The sequence below is a fragment of the Protopterus annectens genome, chromosome 7.part0 (assembly GCF_019279795.1).
Source record: "Protopterus annectens isolate FY-2018-M chromosome 7.part0, PAN1.0, whole genome shotgun sequence".
NCBI classification, from domain to species: domain Eukaryota; kingdom Metazoa; phylum Chordata; order Ceratodontiformes; family Protopteridae; genus Protopterus; species Protopterus annectens.
Genome location: NC_056739.1, coordinates 1,382,262,395 through 1,382,276,652, shown reverse-complemented (window position 1 = coordinate 1,382,276,652; position 14,258 = coordinate 1,382,262,395).

Below are 14,258 nucleotides of genomic sequence, written 5' to 3'. Positions count from 1 at the left end.
TTTTATAGTCTCAGACAGCTTCCCGCATCTCTTGTATTGCATTTTGTATTAGGTAAGCATGCTGCTACTGAGGTCAACTTGTAAACCCTGAGGCTCTTCAGTTTCAGAAGGTTAATAGCTGTTAATGAACTTACATAGCAGCATGTCGCCAGTAACAGTGATCTAGACAGCCTTACAGCTTTAATAAGCTCTGCTTAGAATTTAGTTAGCAAAAGCAGTGGTATGTAAGATCACCCACCTATAACACAGAAGAAAAACAGTAAATGCAGTTAGAAATTAAATAAGAAAATCGGACAAAAATGGGACTAGATGGAAGAATTTGAATAAAAGGATGAAAAATGATTCAGATGACAAAATTAGAAAGCAATGTGTATTGTGCACTAAACATAGATAAAGAAGCTCTGTAATTATTAAAGCTTTTATCTAATAAATAGCAAAGGATGTCTGCAGCCATAGTTAAATAAGAAATGCTGCAAAGGTTTCATAGACAATTAGTGAAGGACACAGAGCGCAGTTGTGCAGGAATTGACCATATGCAGCCTAAAGCGATTCATAGTTTTATATTGTGCTTCAGTACAGGGAGTGCAAATGTACTGCAGAAGACATATTCAAATAACCACATAAAGCCATGCAAATGAAGCCACATAAGGAAAGGAGTCCACAATGATACACAAATGGACATTAGTTAAACAAAGTCATGATTTATAGTGGTATGTGGGAAACATTTTATATCAGAATGCACCTGAATGTACCAGGGCAAATCACACCCAAAAAATACCAGTGCTACAGACACAAAAATGCTAGGATTAGCAGCATCATTTGTGTAGCAGTATGCATTAACTATTAGTGCTACTACTTCCCACTGGTGAGCATGAGATAGTATCAGATATCATAAAAAATGAAACCGTCAATGATAACATATTGCAACTTCCCTGATCAGGAGATTAGTGATCACTTTTGAGCAGATTAGGACATTGTACAAGCCTTGCCAAATGTGTGTTACCACATACACCAACAATCAATAGGAATGCATTGCCTTCCCATACCTATGGAGATCAAGGTATGAGCAGTTCTTCCTATTCTAAGTATTGAGACTACTTAGAGACCAATCAGGGACACAAACTGGGTATTTCCCAGGCTTCCACTTCTAGAGTAAATATTCCGTAACATATGCTTCTATTTCATTCAGCATATTTGGCTTCCTAATATATCACATGAGGAAGTAAACACCATGAAACCCTTCTATGACACTGCTTTCCTTCTTGAGGTACTGGGTGCCTTAGATTGCACATATGAAGCAATAAAGGCCCCCTCCGGCCCACAGTCACAAGTATTTGTGAACAGGAAGGGCTACCATTCTGTGATCTGCTGGGTGGCATGTGATGCATAAGGTATCATCAAAAATATGTCTAAACTTCACCAAGACAGTTTGCATGGTTCACATATATGTCACGTGTCGCAGCTATATTGCCAGTCTTGTATGGTGGCATGGTGACATTGCGCAATTCCATCTAGTCAGTAATTTCAGGCACTGTGGCTTATGTTAATGCAGACAGCTACATTTACAGTATCTTTACTTGCAGAGCTGTAACTAGGGCTGGGTGAAAGGGGAAGATATCCCAGACACTAACTGTCAGGAGGCACAATTAGCAGGTGCTGATGATGCATTTCATTCATGACTTGTCCTCAGTGAGAATACTTCTCAGGGGTCAAAGGATGATGAGGCTAGAAGTCCCTTGCCAGATGGAGTCCTGGCCCTCATCAACAGATATCTCAGCACTATAGCCTGAGGTGGCCGATATGGATAGCTTCCTGGATCAGACTGATGGTGCAACCCATCTCTATGAAACTCAGTCACTAACTAGGAAAGTGGAGACTGATACAATACAAAAAGCAGAAACACTGGGCAAAGTATCCTTAGAGTTGTACAGTGGCCATGTGCAACATAATTAGCACTCAGATGAAATGTGCTTTGTCCAAAAGAGTTCAATTAACTCATTTGACATAAGTCACTCAGACATAATTATTTTAAACTCTGTGGTCCAGGAGTTTGGCCTAGGAGTTTGTCCAAGCATGAAGAAAAAAATCCTTTGTTAAAAGTCACATTGCCCATGTTTTCTTCAAATGACACAGCTTTCTCCTAATTTGCAAATGATTGTAAAAAGTGCTCCAAAGTACTTCACTACCAAAGATAATAGTCTTAATTGGATATTTAGATTGATACAAAGTATCAATAAGCTAAGGGGTATTTTTACACACAGGGTTAAACTTGCGATTCACTAATGAGCTTCACCCTGTAATCCTAAATTTGAGTCTTTTAGTCTCCACATGTATTCTGCAATTGAGCAAGTTTCTTAACCAGATGGTGCTGTCAGGTAGTCCCAATACAATATATATTTTTTCTTTATGAACAAATAGTTAATTAATAGATTAGTAACTTCCTGTCAAAGAATATAACAAAAATATAAGATTTCAAGAGAAGTTAGAACTGAGGTAGGAAAATATGCTGGAACATATATGTTTTTCAGGTATTTATTTGAAAAGTTTAGAAATACCTCAGACTGCCATACCATAATGTATTGCAATTTTTTTTGTACAAAATGACAAAAAAAGTAAGACAGTGCTCCGTTGCTCATAGGCATCTATTACAGTTATTCCAAAACCTGAAAAAGATCAACAATTGTGTTTATTGTATAGACCAGCTTCAGTCCACAAAAATCTTAACCTTCTCACAGTGAAGAGATATGCATCCTCCTGTGATCATTAAGACTGTGTTGGCTATAACTTTAATGTTCTGTTACATTGCCCCTTAGCAAACTGGTCTAAGTGGAGTGGCCAGGCATAAACAAAGGTAAAATTTGACCTCAATGATAGTTATTTGAAACAACCAGAGAATATTAACTAGAATAGGGATCCTGGAGTTACTGCTTGAAGTAGGCCCGGGAAGCATGATATTCCATGGTGAATGCCTGTTGGACCATTGTCCCATCCCATACACTATAGAAAAGGCAGAATATCTATGTGAAGTTAACTCCTACAAATCAAATGGTTGGGGAGGGGTCAGATGAAGTACCCATTAAGCAGCAGAATATAGTTAATCTTATCTCTGTACAAAATATCACTTTAAGAACCAGACGGCTTTATTGGCAGTAATTCGTCTTCTGCACTGGTGTTGTCCCTCAGCATTAGACCAGATTGATTTAGGATATTCACAATCCCTTGACTGGTACCATACATCTGGAGTATATCCCAGTAGACAAGCGGGTCACTTCAATTAAATTGCAAGTTGTATAAAAGGAAAATGTTATCTTTATTTAAATATATACACCCAAGAGCTATTTGGAGTATTCGGCCCTCCTGAAGAATACTTTATAGAATGCCAACTACTGACTGGGCATTCCTTCAGAGAGAGATTATAAAAGTGAAACAAGGAATGATGGAAATAAATAGATTAGCTCAAACAGGAGGAAAGATCAGCCTGACAAGAACTGAAGGGTAACCATTTAGAATGCCCTAGAAGTAGTGACCACATGACTGAAAATCCAGACTTACATATATTAAGTTCAAGATTGTCATTTCTTGGAATATTCCCTTTTCTACAAGGTATGGTGATCTTAGAGTTGGTATATATAATATCAGGGTGTGTGGGGGGCCCCCCTGCAAAGAAGAAGTTTAAAGAAGAAGAGCTATGTTCGATAGTTTCTCTTCTCCCATACTTTTAGTCCTTTTTTTTTTTTTTTTGGTATATCAAGACTTGAGAATCTGAGTCTCTATGTTTCTATAGGGAGTCAAACTCAGGTGGTAAATTGTTGCTAGATTCGGTGCTATTTGTGGAATATTCATAGCAAACATCAGTGTAGTACATGGTGCATGGTGATTGCACTCCAATATTCAGAAAATGACAAATCAGTTAAGTGATACAGTGGCACAAGACCACCCCCTGCTGAAGTCGATAAGGGTGGGTCCCATACTAAGCAGTCGAATCAGCCAGTAATGATCAGTAAATGACAGATGCAGATGACAGTAAGATGCTCCTTCCCCTTATAAACTAAGAAAGTTACTAGAGTAACAAGATGTGTGTTTGCCTGCATTTTCTGAAGAATATGAAACCTAAATGTATGTCATTATTTAGTGTCTTCAATCCCCTGTGATTTGTCTGAAAATCACAGACTTTATGAGGAACAGAGCAAACAAATGGGGCAAAAATCTGGACATTCTGCAAAAATCTGAGCATTTTATTGGCATGGTAAGGTGAGTGTAAACATAAGTAGAATGCGTGTTACACTGCCTTTCTGACAGTGCTTGTTAATTGGCTATGTGCTTTATGGCTTTGAAAGCCAGCAAAACAATTAGTATATTTTCTACTGTAACTAGTAGTGCATGGAGGAGCTAAAGCTCCATGAACTACAAATAATTATGATCATATCTCTAATCATAAGTCTGAATTATATGTTCTTGACATGAATGCCATGATTCAACTTTTGAGCTTTGCTCTCAGGATAAGTTTCTTGGCATCCTTGTCTCGAACACATAATAAACAGGTTTGATCAGCAAACTCATCATAATCCTTTATTTCTAACATAAGTCTTGATGTACTTGTTGCCCAAGTACCTTTCAGCAAAGTTGAATAATTCATTTTGTAGTCCAGCCATCAATCCAATAGATGCCAACAGTCCAAGAAGATGTGGAAGTCAAATAAAGGACTTAATGTGGGGCAAGTTTGGCAGTAGCATGGGAAATTACTTTCATATGGATACACAGAGGTTCTGAGAAAAAACATCAAACTATTCAGTAATTCAGGTAATTCAGGTGAGGCCGGAATGCTGTCAGCAAAAGTACAAAATCCTGACCTTGAATGAGGGCAATGTATAGCAGTGGAAGAAACCTTCTGAATAATTCTCAAGCACAGCAGAAATTAGTTAATTTAAGGAGACAGTGACAAACACAACTGGTGGGGCTGGATCAGTTTCTGGAGGTTAGAATCATGTGACAGCTACCACGTTTGGCAAGGTTGTACAAATCTGATCTGATCAGAAACACTGATGGTAATGGTTATTGCTGGGATGTTGTGGTTAATGAACATTTTAAGTGGTGTTTGTAAGGTAATACTGGTAATCTGAAGCAGTGGTCCACATTTTTAAGAAAGGAGAAAGGAAAGGAAAGGAAAGGAAAGGAAAGGAAAGGAAAGGAAAGAAAGGAAAGGAAAGGAAAGAAAGGAAAGGAAAGGAAAGAAAGGAAAGGAAAGGAAAGGAAAGAAAGGAAAGGAAAGGAAAGAAAGGAAAGGAAATGAAAGGAAAGAAAGGAAAGGAAAGGAAAGGAAAGGAAGGAAAGGAAAGAAAGGAAAGGAAAGGAAAAGAAAGGAAAGAAAGGAAAGGAAAGGAAAGGAAAGGAAAGAAAGGAAAGGAATGGAAAGGAAAGGAAGGAAAGGAAAGGGGGGAAAGGAAAGGAGGGAAAGGAAAGGAAAAGAAAGGAAAAGAAAGGAAAAGAAAGGAAAGAAAGGAAAGGAAAGGAAGGAAAGGAAAGGGAGGAAAGGAAAGGGAGGAAAGGAAAGGAAAGTATATCCAGTCATAGATGCATCATACACCTTAGCCTCAGTAGAAAATTATTTGCTAGAGTGCTAGAAGGAGACTTTGATAGTTGACCCTCTGATTGAGGAGGAGCAATGTTGATTCCATCTTATCTGTTGGAGTGTGGGATCAACAATTTGTTCTTTCACAAATACTGGAGGGATCTTGTAACTTTGCCAGTACTGGCTGCATATGGTTTATGGACACAGAGGAAGCATATGACCATATACCCACAATGTCTTGCAGGAAGATCTACAACCGTATGAGACTGCAGGAATACAGCCAAATGCCGTTAGTTCTCTGCATTTGAGGAGCAAGTGCCACATCCACGTCATTGCACTAAAGGACAACTGTGTCCTAACCATAACATTTCCATAGTTTGTGCTCCTCTCTACAAAATGATCCCTAAACTGCTACATACAAAAATCATGGCTTTGCTGTTTCTACACCTCTGTGGCATTTTTATGCTAGTCAGTTTCCTCAGTGCTGAATATGTTGGTTTTGGATTAAATTTCACAACACTTTCTTTAAGAATTTCTCCTTGATCTATTCATTTTATTATCAATTTAATGTTTGGGTCTCTAGTCCCACTGAATTCATAAACATATTGAGTCTCTATCTTACAGCTGAAGAAGGGAGTTTATTATGGCTAATTTAACTCAGACCAGGAAGTATTAAATATTCATGATTTATGGTTGATGGAATAGCAACTGCAGAAATGCTTGACTGTACTTTAGAATATATTTGAGTGCCATGGTCTCAATAGCACCAGATAAGAACCTTTGTCTTACTGTCCATAGCTTGGCTCATATACAGAATGCTCACAATGAATGTGGTCTAGAGGTGTGTGATCATAGCCATGGGACACCACAGTCAGCTGCTGTTGTGATTGGATCATAGCAATCAGCCCAATGTTTCTAATCCGTCTGATCTCCAACTAATCCAATGGACTCCGTGGCATAACTGGTCCAGGATTTGGGATTTGGGTTATGCATTTGTCCCCTTTCCATTATGCTAGCCATTATTCTGTGACATAAGACCTTACAAAGCAGGAATGATAGTCCTACTCTCAGCTGAGGACAGTACTGCAAGCAGACCTGTGATGGGAATAACATGGATATCCTTTGTGCCTGGCAGATTTACAAATTGAGGAAAGAAGATGCATGTCCAGTGGTGTACTGCTCCTCTGCACTTTTCTTGTGCATAGTCAGATGCCTGAATATATGATGACCATGTTTTTACCCAATGTGACATGGTAAACTTTATGGTTAAGTCTGAAATCACAGGTGTTCAGGATACATTCATGTCACTGAATGCTGCGCAGATTATGTCATGACAGGAATCACTGTGGTATCATATCTGAGTGTGTGTGTGTGTGTGTGTGTGTGTGTGTGTGTGTGTGTGTGTGTGTGTGTGTGTGTGTGTGTGTGTGTGTGTGTGTGTGTGTGTGTGTGTGTGCACATATGGCATGTATGGTACATTGTTTTCTTGTAGATATAACTGTGTCACTTGCAGCTTAACATTGCTGTCATATCTCCCAAACTCTTCCACAATGCCATCTTCATTATATTTCCATGGAAGTTCTAGTTCAGGCACCTGGTACACTAATGGTAAATCTCTGACATACTTAACGAGAGACTGCCATGCTTAAATGCTATGATTTTGTGAAGCATTAGAATAATAAAGACAATATGAGCTGCCTCTTGGATATAAACTAGAGAGAAACCCTGGATGTATCCAAACAGCTAAACTGGACTTTTAGAAATCCAAAAACTTGCTCAGTCCCTTCCTGGCTAGCTTATGTGCTTCACTGTATGACTCTTCAGGAAGTCACTGAAGACAAAGGACCAGCATCCAAAGGGCTCATTGGGGTCGCAACTGCTATCTAGAAGACATCATTACACTTGTACAATAGATCATAATTCATGGTCATACTTTACTTTATTGATTATGAAAATACTTTCCAAATACCTATTCACTTAGAATCTCTCCACTGAATAGCCTGTGTTTCACATCCTAGGTTTTCCTTCATTGTAACTGATGTACACTGTCAGAGTCATTGCCGATAGCTGCAGTATTGTGCCATCTGTGTACACAAGTTAGCAATTCAGTGAATGATGCCCTTCCCATTAATGTGCATACTGTTATCTTCACCAGGGATGTCTATATGGGTACAATTCATGGCACCTAGTAACTGGAGGAGTTGGACTACATAGCAGAAATGCTCCATTACTGCATGGTGGTTAACCACAGTACTTAGAAAATGTATTTGATTTCAAGGTTAAAAAAGACAAAACCCAGGGGCTTGTCAAAGTATTACAAAGCAGTTTGCCTGTGACTGTCCTGCAGTGCCATCCATCTGCAAGAAGCAGCTCCTTATATGAATGGCATCTGTCAGTAACTACCTGATCAGATAACTTATGTAGTGTTACCTAGTGGGTCCTCCTAACAGCACGCCAAGCAGCAGCTGTAACAGCTGTTCATCTTCATCTTCATCACATTCGCATACAATATAAACCCTGCTAAAATTACATAATTACTGTCTCTTTCCACTATGGTATAACAGAAATGTATGACTCTTTCTACTAATTTTATTTCTTCTTTAAATGTTTGCTGTTCCATTACATGTTTATAACATTGTGTGCAAAGTTCTAAATGCTTGTACATAATTTTGCATGTTACATGTATGCTCTAACCCACAGTGAAAACACTCTGTAAGTTCACATAGATAAAAAACAAAAATCTCCAAGTGATCTCCTAAATTAGTTATGACAAAGTAAACACGTGTTTAATGAAAAAAATACTTTTCAGAAAAAAAAAATCAAACAAAACAGCAATAGCAAAATAACAATAATAAACTAAATAACCTAAAATCTTAGCAGGCATAATATATACAATACACAACATTAAAATATATATGACAGGAAGTTGATGATTGCTAGCATTTGTTCTCATGTCATTCTTGACATTCTCAGCTAAAACACCTTCATGGGATTACAGAATGTTTAACAGCACATGTTTAATTACCCTTCATTTCAGTGAACATCAGATGAGATAAAACAGCACTTGAAATTCATTCTCAAAGCACTCACCTTCCACCTGAAAAATCGCATAATCACAAACGAAAAACAACCTTGCCTATTTTATATCCACATTTAATCAATTCAGAAACAATATTCTAAAATTTCAATGCCCTCCCTGTCTTTTAAAGTCATTCAAGCTTCCTTTCCCAGTTATAACAAATATAAAGCCCTACCAGTGTCTTGCTTTCTAGATACATACAAAATACTGCATGCCTTCAGGTCTGCTCAACCTACAGCATGGTATTCCATAATACAGGAAGCAAATGTAATAGGTGGAGGAGATATTTTAACCATTCTCAAATGTTCTTGCATCCTGACTTTAAATCTGTGTATTGTTTTATCAATATACCACTTCATGGGAGTGTATGTCCTGCTATTAGTACCACATTAGTAAGATCACAAGTGCAAAAAAAATCTGTATTTAAATCCATTACTGTAGCATTCATTCCTTTCCCAGAACAAATCATAAAACCTACAGTGTCCACATTGTTTAAAGCTCCTAAATTTTTAAGACAAACTACAGCATAACTTGTTGCAAGTAACTATTTGACATATGTCCATTGCCCATTTATAAAAAAAATATTGAAGGTAATAAAGCTGACACTTTTAAGTCTGATATTCAATTATCTCAATGTTTAAAAATATATATTCTTTAACAGTACTGAAAATTCACTCTAGGTGGTACCAATATAGACAATTTCAATACTAACTAAATAGAAACATTACCAGTTTGTACATTTTTATATTCCACTTTACTTGTGCTTTTTTCAATAAACTGTCATCCTATCCTCTCAATAATAATTTATCAAAAACATTCTTACAGATAAATAATCTATACAAATATTAGCATTCCTTTTATCCCTCAAGAGTTCAGAATATGCAAAGCATGTAATAAATGAGGTAGATGCATGCTTTCTAAATATAAAGTGCACATTATGTAGCACTGAACACAATATGTCCTTTTGTCTTATTAGCATTCAGAAATCTTGTACAACTTAAATGCACATAATATGTATAAAACGTCATTGTTATTCTATAGCAAATGTAATAAAAGATAAGTACTTTGATGACACTGTCCCTTGTAAGCATGAGTTTCCACACAGCTAAGCATGGAGGCAATTTCATGAGTGAGGTAGCAGGGGGGAGATCCTGCCAATGCCCCAACCGTCAATACAAGGACTAGGGCTAGAGAAAGAGATTGCTAAACAGAAATAATACTAAACTTAAGCCATAGCTGGAATCCAATTGGCTGTAAAACTAGACCTCTAAGCTACTGGTAGTACCACTTTTAGAAAAGCTGTCAGAATTATTTTTTCATACTACCTGTTTAAACCCATTTGTTTGTTATTACATAATTTTACAAGGTCATCATCATCTTTCGGCTTTTCCCGTTAGGGTAATCATCTCTTTCCATTTCTTCCTATCCTCTGCATCTTGCTCTGTCACATCAACCGCCTGCATGTCCTCTCTCACCACGTCCATAAACCTTATCTTAGGCCTTCCTCTTTTCCTCTTACCTGGCAGCTCCATCCTTAGCATCTTTTTCCCAATATACCCATCATTCCTCCTCAGCACATGTCCAAACCAACGCAATCTCGTCTCTCTTGCTTTGTCTCCAAACTGTCCAACATGAGCTGACCCTCTAATATACTGATTCCTAATCCTGCCCATCCTAGTCACACCCAGTGAAAATCTTAACATCTTTAACTCTGCCACTTCCAGCTCTGACTCCTGCCTTTTTGTCAATGCCACTGTCTCCAACCCATATAACATAGCTGGTCTCACTACTGTCTTGTAGACCTTCCCTTTCACTCTTACTGGTACCCGTCTGTCACAAATCACTCCTGACACCCTTTTCCACCCATTCCACCCTGCCTGTACTCTCTTCTTCACCTCTCTTCTACATTCACCATTACTCTGAACTGTTGATCCCAAGTACTTAAACTCGTCCACCTTTACCAGCTCTACTACCTGCATCCTCACCATTCCTCTACCCTCCCTCTCATTTACACACATATATTCTGTCTTAGCCCTGCTGACCTTCATTCCTCTGCTCTCTAGAGCATATCTCCACCTCTCCAGAGTCTCCTCAACCTGATTCCTACTCTCACTACAGATCACAATGTCATTTGCAAACATCATAGTCCACGGGGCCTCCTGTCTGATCTCATATGTCAACCTGTCCATCACCACTGCAAATAAGAAAGGACTCAGAGCTGATCCTTGATGTAATCCCACCTCCACCTTAAACGGATCTGTCACTCCCACTGCAGTCCTCACCACTGTCACACTACCCTCGTACATATCCTGTACCACTCTTACATACTTCTCTGCCACTCCCGACTTCCTCATACAATACCACAACTCTTCTCTAGGCACCCTGTCATATGCTTTCTCCAAGTCTACAAAGACACAATGCAACCCCTTCTGACCTTCTCTGTATTTCTCCAATAACACTCTCAGAGCAAACATCGCATCTGTAGTGCTCTTTCCTGGCATGAAACCATACTGCTGATCACTAATCATCAACTCCCTGCTTAACCTAGCTTCTACTACTCTCTCCCATAACTTCAAGCTGTGACTGATCAATTTTATCCCTCTGTAGTTACTGCAGCTCTGCACATCACCCTTATTCTTAAAGATAGGTACCAAAACACTTTTTCTCCATTCCTCAGGCATCCTCTGACTTTCCAAAATTTCATTAAACAATCTAGTTAAAATTCCACTGCCATTTCTCCTAAGCACCTCCATGCTTCCATTGGGATGTCATCTGGGCCAACAGCCTTTGCATTCTTCATCCTCTTCATAGCTGTCCTTACTTCCTCCTTGCTAATTTGTTTCACTTCCTGATTCACTATCCCCACATCATCCAACCTTCTCTCTCTCTCATTCTCTTCATCAGCCTCTCAAAATACTCTTTCCATCTACTCAACACACTCTCCTCTCTTGTGAGTACCTTTCCCTCACTATCCTTTATCACTCTTACTTGCTGCACATCTTTCCCAGCTCTGTCCCTCTGTCTAGCCAATCGGTAGAGGCCCTTTTCTCCCTCGTTCATGTCCAATCTCTCATACAACTCTCAATACGCCGTATCCTTAGCTTTCACCACCTCTCTCTTTGCCATGCGCCTCATCTCCTTATACTCATGTCTACTTACTTCATCTCTTTGACAATCCCACTTCTTCTTTGCCAGCCTCATTTAATTGTATTTATTTTAAGTAAATCATTTTATTATTACATTTTAAGTGCTTTTGAGAGGGGCAGGGCCACACGGAGATAACACCGCTTGTGGACATGTAAAGACATCGTCTGTGGATGGCACATTGCACATCTCTCCCCACTGTCTAGCTGACTGTACAGATTTACAGATGGGGAGAAACTAAAAAAGAGATGTGAACCTTCTCTGATGACTGTTCAAATAACAACCCTTTCCAGTCTACCCATGCCCTGGAGAAGTGAATGAAAGGGCCAGTGGGCCAGGAGGGAGCTGTTGGTCGACAGACAGTGAGGGGGTAAAAAAATCTACAATAATAGGTTAAGCCCTTCTGGAATATTCTTAAATGGCAGTCTGAAGTATAGTTTGGCATTAGCTTTACATAGACTATAGACCCTCACTGTGTGGTAAAGATGTTGCTATAATGTAGTAAATACAGTAAGAAAATATAGATATATATTTTGATATTGTTATATTAACATTAACTAGCTTGTTGTTTAATAAACCAGTTGCCACCGATACAATGCTGAGACAGAACTATGTTGGTCGAGGTACCCCATGGTCATATGGAGAATGTGGCAGTTCAACATCAGAATTATAGACTGCCATATTACTGTCTTGGAAACAGCAAGTGCTGTTTTTGTTACATAGATTAAATATAATACATCCAAGGACATTCAACACTGATGCAAAGGAGTATTCTCTTAACCCTGCAGTTAGATAGCCTTAGAGTTATTCTATTTAGACTTGACAGGATGTTAGTAAATGTGAGTGGGCGGCTTCCCTCCTGGAAAATTATTATTATTTTTTTTTAATAACTTTAAGTTATCGTTCAACTGCATGAAAGTAGCCATTGACAAAAAAACTACAGTCTTCCATAAAATGGGAGCGTAGCCTTTGTACATAGAGGTGGTGCCATGCTCCTCCTGGACAGAAGAAGTTGGCATTAACTACCATAGACCCTTACCTCTGTGAACTTTACTCACCTAACCACCGATAATTGGAGCAACTAGGGATCAATATGGTTAAGCTTGTATGGCACTAGGGTCATTAGCTTAATAACCTCCTATGAACCTAAGAACCTATAATAACTTTGCCCATGACTTAGTACATGGTGATATATATGTATAATCAACATGACTCTTTCTCTGGAGTGACTGTGTATAAAATATGGATGTTTGGCTCACCGCTTACTGAAAATGATACTGCATTTATCCACTGCTATTCCTGAACATAATACCCCTCAAAATGTGCAATAATTCCACAAGCATAATGCTCAGTCCATTTATTCATGTAGGTAAGCAAACAAGCAAAGATGCACCAACACTTACCCCCCGACTTACATACACCCACATACGCATGACATCCAGAAAAATTGGTATGATAAGACAATAGGTTGTTCTCCTGCACGAAAATTATAATGCATTTCCCAGGTTAGAGAGAAAGTGAAGATATAGTGTTTTATGGTTGCATGGAAATCTGTGAAAATTAATGATCACTCAAGCAATAGTTGAATCACTGTGGTTGTATGAGGAATGCTGTTTGACATAGAACCTAATTACTTTTTAAGGTTGCAGACCTTCATTCTCTTTATATATATAAGACAGAGTCTAGTGTGCATGTATGTTATATATGTATGGCTATATATCTATATCTGGATTTACGTTCCTTCATCGAAATTACACTTACTCGAATTTCAAAAGAATGAGACCACTTGTACAAAAGACAAGCTTTATGAAGCATCGGATCACCGACAGGTATTCACGGGGTAAGTAACCACTTGGCCACCATGTGACCATTGCCATTTTCTCCAGTGTAGTACAATCTCGGTGTACAAAGCCATTTGGGTGGGTTTGAATTTGTTCCACTTAGTTGTTTTGACCTTGTGGCTAAGTGGTTACTTCTCTGTGAATACTTGTTGGTGATCCAAGGCTTTGTAAAGTTCGTCTTTGTACAAGTGGTCTTGTTCTTTTGGAATTCAGGTAAGTGTAATTTCAGTGAAGGAAAGTAGACCCCTATATATCTATATCTATATTTATATATCTATATCTATATCTATATCTATATATATATATATATATATATATATATATATATATATATATATATATATATAGGTCTACCTTTTAAATTCTGAAGCTTCAAAAGTTCGAATTTCTTATGGTCAAGACCATAAGATCGAAGTTTTGAAACATCAAATGTAAATAGCCATCATCAGAGGTGTGAGGGTGCAGGGAGGCTTGCCCCCCTGGAAAAACATTAAAAAAAGATTTTTTTGTTTATATTTTGTTTTTTATTTACATTTCAAAGTTTCAAAACTTTGATCTTATTGTCTTCACCATAAGAAATTCGAAGTTTTGAAACTTCAAAATTTAGAAGTAGACCCATATCTAT